The sequence below is a fragment of the Drosophila arizonae genome, chromosome X (assembly GCF_054131065.1).
Source record: "Drosophila arizonae isolate 15081-1271.41 chromosome X, UAZ_ARI_1.0, whole genome shotgun sequence".
Classification (NCBI taxonomy): Eukaryota; Metazoa; Arthropoda; class Insecta; order Diptera; family Drosophilidae; genus Drosophila; species Drosophila arizonae.
Genome location: NC_142927.1, coordinates 32,636,879 through 32,646,618, shown reverse-complemented (window position 1 = coordinate 32,646,618; position 9,740 = coordinate 32,636,879). Strand labels below are relative to the sequence as shown.

The window sequence follows — 9,740 nt, the reverse complement described above, 5'->3', positions numbered from 1 at the left end:
CTATAAATAATAAAGCATAATATTGAGCAAATGTATGTGTTTGTGACATTATGCGTATATATAGCACAAACGTATGTTAGTGGTTAAATCATTTAATTAAAGATTCTCTCAAAATACATTGTTAGGAGCAATATACATAGGCAGCTATAAGTTTGTATGAATACACATATGCCTATACACGTACATATGAAGACACAGCAAGCTCATACATACATGTGTAAACATCCTATCTGGCGTGATGAGCATCACAGAAAATCTGTCGATGTTGCGGTTATTTTGGTACGAGAGACAGTGTTGCCGTTTTTTCCCGAGAAAAACAGCTGAATTAGGACAACAAGTAAGCCCAAAAAACTTTGTAAATCCCAGAAACACTTAGCTGAAATATTAGCTAATATAAAGTTTTTTTTATACCCTGAACCCATTTTCAATGGGAAATCAGGGTATAATGGTTTTGTTGAAATGTATGTAACAGGGAGAAGGAGGCGTGGCAGACCCCACAAAGTATATATATTCTTGATCAGGGTGACGAGCTGAGTTGATTTGGCCCTGTCCGTCTGTCTGTCCGTCTGTCCGTATGTATGAACGCGTCGATTTCAGAAGATATAAGAGCTAGAGACTTCAAATTTTTTTTTTAAATGTCCGTAATTACAGCGCGCATATCAAGTTTATCATTAAAATTCGATAACTCATCCCGATCTTTTTTTTATCGATAAAAAACCTTATCGAAAACCAGTTATAAAATTATATCTTCTACACCTTTATTGCTAGAGTCTCAAAATTTTTAATGTATGCTTATATGCAATTTATACAATTTCGGTTTTTGTTAAAATTTACCCCCCACCCTTAAATTCACCCCCTCACCCTCACTTTTGTAAAAAGCGTATTTCAAATACTAGAGACTTGTGCTTTGGTAATTACATGCATATCCATGTTATAATCATAATCTGAAAGTTTCATGAAGATCGTACGTCCATAAAAAAAGTTATTAAACAATTAAGTTCTCATAGTAAGCGCACACTGCAGCCCATGCGTGTTTATGCGTGGGTGCTTGTGTGTGTATGTGTTTGTGTATGTGTGTGTATGTGTTTGTGTATGTGTGTGTGTATGTGTATGTGTGTGTGTATGCGTTTGTGTATGTATGCGTGTGTGTGTGTGTATGTGTGTCTGTATGCGTGTGTGTATATGTATGCCTGTGTGTGTGTGTGTGCGTGTTTCTTGTGTAAGCTGAAAGACGCGAAAAATTATTGAAATATCTATTGCTCCAATGGTTCAGGGGATCTCGTAGTCGAGCAGTCTCGACTAGAGCTTTCTTACTTGTTTATATATGAGCCCCAACCACTAATAATTCGAACCGCACGTTTTTTTTTTGCAGTGTGCAATGTTTAACACACTATATTATCAATACTACTAAAGATAACACATACCAATGCATTTCGCCTTATTGAGAATTTTATTCTCTTCACGATAAAAGAAAAGTGTTACTGTATTTCCAAAAACAACAAGTAAGAAAGCTCCAGTCGAGACTGCTCGACTAGGAGATACCCTGAACCCTCCAAGCTGATATTCTAATCATTCTGCACTTCTTTTATGCACACATACATACACATGCATCCACACGCACGCATAAGCCTGCGCTCTGCTAACTGCGCAGTAAGCAGCGACTGCGCTTGGGCTGCGCTGCAGTGTGGGCAATATTATGAGAATTTATTTGTTAAATAATTTCTTTTGTAGACATACGATCTTAATGAAACTTTTAGAGCGTAATCATATGGTGAATATGTGTGTATATTCCGAAGCCCAAGTCTTTAGTATTTGAAATACGCTTTTTACAAAAGTGAGGGTGAGGGGGTGAATTTAAGGGTGGGGGGTAAATTTTAACAAAAACCGAAATTGTATAAATTGCATATAAGCATACATTAAAAATTTGGAGACTCTAGCAATAAGGGTGTAGAAGATATAATTTTATAACTGGTTTTCGATAAGGTTTTTTATCGATAAAAAAAGATCGGGATGAGTTATCGATTTTTAATGATAAACTTGATATGCGCGCTGTAATTACGGACATTAAAAAAAAAATTTGAAGTCTCTAGCTCTTATATCTTCTGAAATCGACGCGTTCATACATACGGACGGACGGACGGACGGACGGACGGACGGACAGACAGACGGACAGGGCCAAATCAACTCAGCTCGTCGCCCTGATCAAGAATATATATACTTTGTGGGGTCTACCACGCCTCCTTCTGCCTGTTACATACTTTTAACAAAACCATTATACCCTGATTTCCCATTTTCAATGGGTTCAGGGTATAAAAACAAGTAAGAAAGCTCTAGTCGAGACTGCTCGACTACGAGATCCCCTGAACCATTGGAGCAATAGATATTTCAATAATTTTTCGCGTCTTTCAGCTTACACAAGAAACACGCACACACACACACACACGCACACGCAGGCATATATACACACACACGCATACAGACACACATACACACACACACACGCATACACACACACATACACAAACACATACACACACATACACACATACACAAACACATACACACACATACACAAACATTAACATATATATACACACACAAGCATAAACACGCATGGGCTGCAGTGTGCGCTTACTATGAGAACTTAATTGTTTAATAACTTTTTTATGGACGTACGATCTTCATGAAACTTTCAGATTATGATTATAACATGAATATGCATGTAATTGCTAAAGCACAAGTCTCTAGTATTTGAAATACGCTTTTTACAAAAGTGAGGGTGAGGGGGTGAATTTTGAGGTGGGGGGTACATTTTTTTATCGATAAAAAAGATCGGGGTGAGTTATCGATTTTTAATGATAAACTTGATATGCGCGCTGTAATTACGGACATTTAAAAAAAAAAATTTGAAGTCTCTAGCTCTTATATCTTCTGAAATCGACGCGTTCGTACATACGGACAGACGGACAGACGGACGGACGGACAGACGGACAGACAGACGGACAGGGCCAAATCAACTCAGCTCGTCGCCCTGATCAAGAATATATATACTTTGTGGGGTCTGCCACGGTCTGATCTACATATTATATTGAATATTTGAGAAATTAAAAAAAAAGAAAAATCATTCACAATTAGCTATAGTGGCATCTGATTTGAACTTGAATGTTTTTACTCGATAAAAACATAACGGGATGATTTATCGAATTTTAAAAGCAAACTCGACGTCCGCGCTGTATATACGGTCATTTAAAAAAAAAATTCAAGTCTCTAGCTCTTATATCTTCGGAAATCGACGCGTTCAAACATACGGACAGACGGACAGACGGACAGACAGACAGACGGACAAGGCCAAATCGTCTCAGCTCGTCGCCCTGATCAAGAATATATATACTTTGTGGGGTCTGCCACGCCTCCTTCTCCCTGTTACATACATTTCAACAAAACCATTATACCCTGATTTCCCATTGAAAATGGGTTCAGGGTATAAAAAGGGAATATTAACAAGTAAGAAAGCTCTAGTCGAGACTGCTCGACTACGAGATCCCCTGAACCCTTGGAGCAATAGATATTTCAATAATTTTTCGCGTCTTTCAGCTTACACAAGAAACACGCACACACACACACGCACGTACGCACACACAGGCATACATACACACGCACGCATACAGACACAAACGCATACACACACCCACATACACACACACATACACATACACAAACACCCACGCATAAACACGCATGGGCTGCAGTGTGCGCTTACTATGAGAACTTAATTGCTTAATAACTTTTTTGTGAACGTACGATCTTCATGAAACTTTCAGATTATTATAACATGATTATAACATGAATATGCATCTAATTGCCAAAGCACAAGTCTCTAGTATTTGAAATACGCTTTTTACCAAAGTGAGGGTGAGGGGGTGAATTTAAGGGTGGGGGGTACATTTTAACAAAAACCGAAATTGTATAAATTGCATATAAGCACATATAAAAAATTTTGAGACTCTAGCAATAAAGGTGTAGAAGATATAATTTTATAACTGGTTTTCTATAAGGTTTTTTTTATCGATAAAAAAAGATCGGGATGAGTTATCGATTTTTAATGATAAACTTGATATGCGCGCTGTAATTACGGACATTTAAAAAAAATTTGAAGTCTCTAGCTCTTATATCTTCTGAAATCGACGCGTTCATACATACGGACAGACGGACAGACGGACGGACGGACAGTCGGACAGACGGACAGACAGACGGACAGGGCCAAATCAACTCAGCTCGTCGCCCTGATCAAGAATATATATACTTTGTGGGGTCTGCCACGCCTCCTTCTGCCTGTTACATACATTTCAACAAAACCATTATACCCTGATTTCCCATTGAAAATGGGTTCAGGGTATAAAAATATAATTGCGAATAGAACTCGAATATCGCTAATAACACCCCGCGACAAAAGACAACTGGTCAAAATTCTTAAGGCTAATCGTCGCCAATCTTTAAGAAATTTGACTTCGCGATTGTATTTAAAATATATTGGATATGGTTTTTATACCCTGAATTTCATGAAGATCGTACGTCCACAAAAAAAGTTATTAAGCAATTTAGATCTCATAGTAAGCGCTCACTGCCGCCCATGCGTGTTTATGCTTGTGTGTGTGTATGTATGTAAATGTTTGCGTGTATGTGTGTATGTGTTTGTGTATGAGTGTGTGTGTATGTGTGTGTGTGTGTATGCGTATGTGTGTGTATGCGTGTGTGTATGTGTGTCTGTATGCGTGTGTGTGTATGTATGCCTGTGTGTGCGTACGTGTGTGTGTGTGTGCGTGTTTCTTGTGTAAGCTGAAAGACGCGAAAAATTATTGAAATATCTATTGCTCCAAGGGTTCAGGGGATCTCGTAGTCGAGCAGTCTCGACTAGAGCTTTCTTACTTGTTATGAAGTATGTTTTGTTATTACCTATACACCGTACCCAATAAATTATCTTATTCGTAGGCCAAAGAAACACCTTTGCTTACGTTTCATCAAAAACGAAAAGTTTGCAATGGGGTCGGGAAAGGATGTTTTGGATCCATAGTCAATGGGATACCATCATATTTAGCGACGAAGCTAAATCTTATGTTAGTGTTGGTGATACGAGAAATCGTGTCATCCGTAAGAGTGCAGAAACAAATCATAAATACTACCTTAAAAACCTAAAGTTTCCGGCGAGCACTACTGTATGGGGATGTACATTTGTATGTCTGCCAAAGGACTAGGAAAGCTGCATTTTATTAAAGGGGCGGTTAATGCTGAAAAATACATTAATATTTTAAAAGATAGTTTTCGGCCATCTGGAACTGGAACTTTTCAGCATCGCGCACAGCCAAACGAACCAAAAATGGCTGGAATTAAATGGAGGTTTTAGATTGACCATCAAATAGCCCAGACTAAGCCTAATTGAAAATATTTGGTGGCATTAACCCTTTATATGGCCGTGTTGCATATCTGCAACATACCCTTTAAAATGTATTTTTTCGCAATGCAAATCGAAACAAGTAAGAAAGCATTTGCGCGATCTACAGGCTGAGCGCAATCAGAGTCAGCTGCGCTTTCAGGACTATCTCCGATGACGCGGCGCTCGTCATAGCCGGTATGGTGCCACTGGAGTATTTGGTCGCCGAAGCCGTGGAGCGGAATTCGCACGGGCCTACGCGACTCAACGCTGTCAGGGCAAACAGCATCGCACGATGGCAAAGAAGGTGGAATAGCTCAGCTAAAGGGCGGTGGACGCACAAGCTCATCCCGGATCTTGAACCATGGGTTAACCGCAAACATGGCGAGGTTAACTTCTACTTTACGCAGATCCTCTCGGGTCATGGATGCTTTCGGAGCTATTTGAAGCGCTTTGGCCACGAGGAATCTGACGAGTGCCCCTGGTGCGAGCGAGGGCATGTGGAAGACGCCAACCACATTCTTTTCGAATGTGGACGGTTCCTGGAGGAGAGGCGTCGTCTGGAAGAGGCAGTGGGCCGCTCCATCAGAGCGGACAACATAGTCAACGCCATGCTGGAATCGGAGGAAGCTTGGGAACTAACAAGCACCTTCGCGGCCACGGTGATGATGGAGCTCCGCAGAGTCAAGCGATCGAGAAGACGAGCTGTCCCAGGCTAAGGTAGCGCATAGTGCTTGCGACGCAATGCTTTACGGCCGTCCCGCAAGCAACGCGCGCTATCCTAGCCACCACGCAACTTGCAATTTGTTATATAATTTTGTCAATAAATGAATATATATAAAAAAAAAAAAAAACACAGGCACATACGCACACACAGGCATACATACACACACATACACACACACATACACAAACACATACACACACATACACATACAAGTAAGAAAGCTCTAGTCGAGACTACTCGACTACGAGATCCCCTGAACCCTTGGAGTAATAGCTGTTTCAATAATTTTTCGCGTCTTTCAGCTTACACAAGAAACACGCACACACACACACACACATGCACAAACAATTACATACATATACACACGCAAGCATAAACACGCATGGGCGGCAGTGAGCGCTTACTATGAGAACTTAATTGCTTAATAACTTTTTTTGTGGACATACGATCTTCATGAAACTTTCAGATTATTATTATAACATGGATATTTATGTGATTGCCAAAGCACAAGTCTCTAGTATTTGAAATACGCTTTTTACAAAAGTGAGGGTGAGGGGGTGAATTTAGCGGTGGGGGGTTAATTTTGACAAAAACCGAAATTGTATAAATTGCATATAAGCATACATTAAAAATTTGGAGACTCTAGCAATAAAGGTGTAGAAGATATAATTTTATAACTGGTTTTCGATAAGGTTTTTTATCGATAAAAAAAAGATCGGGATGAGTTATCGATTTTTAATGATAAACTTGATATGCGCGCTGTAATTACGGACATTTGAAAAAAAATTTGAAGCCTCTAGCTCTTATATCTTCTGAAATCGACGCGTTCATACATACGGACAGACGGACAGACGGACGGACGGACAGACGGACAGACAGAAGGACAGGGCCAAATCAACTCAGCTCGTCGCCCTGATCAAGAATATATATACTTTGTGGGGTCTGCCACGCCTCCTTCTGCCTGTTACATACATTTCAACAAAACCATTATACCCTGATTTCCCATTGAAAATGGGTTCAGGGTATAACAAGTAAGAAAGCTCTAGTCGAGACTACTCGACTACGAGATCCCCTGAACCCTTGGAGTAATAGCTATTTCAATAATTTTTGGCGTATTTCAGCTTACACAAGAAACACGCACACACACTACACACACACGAGTTGCGTTTTCACGGAGTGCGGTCGATGTCATCGTGGTCCATCGTAGACAATAGCTTGAACTGTGTTTTCCCCTGTGAAAGTGGAAAGAACTGAAGTCAACGTGTTTGCTGTGGGCGCGGAGGGCGATAAGATATCCCAGCGACCTCAAAAAAACTACCAGAGACTTACTGCGCGGCGGTTCGTGGAATTCCCAAGAGGTATAATTCGGTGGTGCAAGAGAGGGGGGGCGATAGCGTCATTGTTTTGGCGTCAGGGCTTCTTTCCTTTCCTTGTCTTTTGTGGGCGCGTAAATTTTGTTACTTTAGGCGTCACACTTGCACAATAATAAAAATCAGGTGCATTCACTCTAACAGCTGTTAGTAGTGCTGGAAATTGCATCGGGCAATCAGCTGCTCACTAACGTTGGTGAGTTGCTAAGCCTTAGCAAAGACAGCAACCTAGCTGCTGGAGTGAAGTAGCAGTTATTAAAAGTAGTGCATACTTTCGGGCTCTCGCTGTAGTCAAGTTGAGTTTAAGTTACTGCGGGTTGTAAACTCAGATTATATTAGTAGCCATTGCCCACTACAGGCTTCACGCCGTGGTAGTCGGAGCAGAAATGGATGCCATGATGAAGGACGAGCTGCAAGCTTTTGCGCGTCGTTCCTCGTTGCAGCGATCGCCGCAGCAACAACAGAGGGTGTTGGCGCAGCCGTCGACTTCTAACCAGGCTCCAGTGGCTGAGTGCCAGGCACCCAAGTCACTAAAAGAAGCGTTAGCTCAAATAGGAGCTACCCTAGAGGGTTTGTCTGCCTTATTTGGAGGTCAGCGGCATATAAATGCCTTAATGAGAGAAGATATGGCTAGGCTGGTCAGCCTTCACAAGACGGCCGACGCGTTCTGCAACCGTTCGGTTAAAAACTGTGAGGTGCAGACCACGCCACTCAAAAAAGTAGGCGAAAATGTTAAGGCAGCGAGCATTAGTGCTACAGTAGCAATACTCCCAAGCGGTCGCGGGAAGTTGCCTTCGAACAGAGGAAAACTCCCTCAAAAAAGCCGAGGCCCAATAGAAGTGCAGCGAACCCAAAAGAACCAATGGCTCTACGGGCTACAGGTGAAACTTCAAACCAGGCCGCCCGACAGACAAACCAGAGCAGCTGGACAGTCGTCAAAGGGCGAAAGCCTATGCAAAAACGTCCCAGGACTGACGCGATTGCGATTTCAGGCGTAGGGGGTTGCAGCTATGCGGACATGCTTCGTGTAGTTAAAAGCGACCCAAATTTGAAGCATCTGAGCAGCGACGTTCAAGGCATTAGGAAGACAGCTAAGGGGGACCTTTTACTGCAACTGAGTAGGAAGCCGGAGCATAGCGCTGAAGCTCTGCACGAAGCTGTAGGCAAGGCCTTGGGAGACCGAGCGGTAGTTAAAACAATTACCGAATCGGCTCAAGTTGAGATTCGCGATCTAGATGAGTTAGCGACCAAAGAGGAGATTTTGGAGGCAAATAGGGTGGAGTTGAAGGATAGCTCACTCCCCATTGAGGCTATCAAATCGCTTCGGCCAGCTTTTGGTGGACAGCAAAGAGCAACGGTTGCTCTTCCAATTGGGAAAGCTAAAACTCTGGTCGAGCTGTCCAAAATTAGAATAGGATGGGTTGTATGCCGTATCCGAGCCGTGAACCAGCCTAAACGCTGTTTCAAGTGCCTCGATTACGGTCATATGGCAGCAAACTGCGGCAGCGACTGTGACTTAAAGGGCGCCTGTTTCAGGTGTGGAGAGATGGGTCACAGTGCCAAAGCATGCACCAAGCCACCAAAATGTAGCCTCTGCATCCGGAAAGGTGAAAAGCAGACGGACCATTCAGCAGGCAGCTTCAAGTGCCCATCTTACCGTGAAGCTGCTCGTAAAATGAAATGTTAAGGTTTTTGCAGCTTAACTTAAATCATTGTGTTGCTGCCCAAGATCTTCTAGAGCAGACCATTAGGGAAAAATGTATAGATGTAGCTTTTCTCAGTGAGCCTCACCACTGTAGAACCAGCTACCCTAGGACATGGTCAACAGATGCTAATGGCAAAGCTGCGTTGTGGGTATGCGGCAACTCAACGAACGTACTTTCGAATGTTAAGTCATTCAATGGGTTCGTACGTGGCCGATATGGTGGCAGGTAGACAGGTGCAGCCTACGGATCGTCTGGAGCTTAAATCGATTGTGGAAACACTCTTTCCAGAAAGTTTAAGCTTCATTCACGCCCCTGAGTCCGAGTCTGCTGATCAGGGCTCAACGAGCACTGAAATTGTTTTAGTTACAGAGGAAGAAATATTAGAGGTCTTAGAACCAACACAGCTCCAGGGCCGGACGGGATCCCAAATCGTGCGCTAAAGCTAGCCCTCGCCTTGCACCCAAGTACGTTCGCCGAATTATTTAACGAATGCCTGATCCAAGAGACCT

At 42.3% G+C, this 9,740-nt stretch overlaps 1 protein-coding gene and 1 long non-coding RNA gene across 2 annotated transcripts in view; both read right to left on the bottom strand.

Annotated features, from left to right (window-relative positions):
• dpr8 (defective proboscis extension response 8) overlaps positions 1-9,740 on the bottom strand; it is a 306,666-nt gene that overhangs the window by 19,584 nt on the left and 277,342 nt on the right. The gene's annotated exons all lie outside the window — the stretch shown is intronic.
• On the bottom strand, positions 10-7,764 carry LOC149268195 (uncharacterized). The gene is made up of 3 exons (XR_016270829.1): positions 7,485-7,764; positions 7,282-7,387; positions 10-376 (listed from the first exon to the last, which is right to left on the bottom strand). It is a non-coding gene; the product is annotated as an uncharacterized LOC149268195 (long non-coding RNA).